Here is a 1,144-nt window from a genome sequence, read left to right as displayed (position 1 = left end):
AGTTTGATTTATATTAATTAGAATGCACAATAAAAAAACATGATTTTGGAACCAAACTCTTCATATATACTGTATGTATGTATGTATATATATATATATATATACCTGTATATATATATATAATGTGTATAAATTTACATAGCATTGTCAGATGTTATAGGTAACTTTAAATGTTACTTATGTAAGCTTAGCAAACCGTTTTGATGATTTTAGTCTTTCTCCATTCAAGTACACTGAAGCTATATTTGCCTAGCTGGTAATAGCTGATGGGGGATGTTGTCATGGTGACCAGAGAGTGACTTGTTTTAAACATGCTATCATATTGCCTCTAAATTTCCAGGCTATGCCACTGGTGTCATCCACAGCTTGATGTCAATAATCTAGAAATGTGATTTAGGTAGGCTATAGATGTTCAAAAAAAACTTATACTGAGGCTCTGCACCTTAAGTTCCTGGATTTAAGAAATCTTGGTATTTATGGAAGCTGCATTGAAATAAACCATTCTGTACCCAGAAGCAGTGCTGAATGTGCATTAAGAGGCCCAGAAACCTTCAGGCGTCAATTATACCTGAACCCAGCAGACATCACAGCTCATAAGTTCTGTCTCATTACCTGTTCATTGAAAACATCACATCTGCTCTGAAGCTTCCAGCTGTTCACCTGAGCAGTCCTGCAGTGTGTTTTTGAGGTGATGGATCATAATGATCCATAAACCCTCACCGAGAAAGCACATAAAAATGGTCTGAGACATGCTATCTATTAACAGCACCCATAGTACAGTGGGATCTAAAAGCACACGTGGCTCTAATCTTATAGAAACCAGAAAGGTTGAAAATAAGAACAAAGACATGTATTATTGTCATTACTATACTTTTGTGACATTGACCATAATAACAACAAAGAGAAATTTTCCAAATATGAGTAGTTCTCTTAATTCAATTTTTTTTTACCTTTTACTCAGATTGTTATGCTGAAAACTGCTCTATTTTGTAATAAAAAATAATATGGTAATATAATAAAATAATAATACCATTACATACATATTTGCTTCTATTGCATTCATTTATTTTAGCGCATTTAAATGAAATCATAAATAAATACAAGCCAAGGATTTTTTAAATTAAAGTATTATAAATTAATCTGG

This window comes from Triplophysa rosa, linkage group LG21 (genome assembly GCF_024868665.1).
Source record: "Triplophysa rosa linkage group LG21, Trosa_1v2, whole genome shotgun sequence".
Classification (NCBI taxonomy): Eukaryota; Metazoa; Chordata; class Actinopteri; order Cypriniformes; family Nemacheilidae; genus Triplophysa; species Triplophysa rosa.
The sequence above is the reverse complement of the archived record's forward strand: the minus strand, read 5'-3'. Positions refer to the sequence as shown.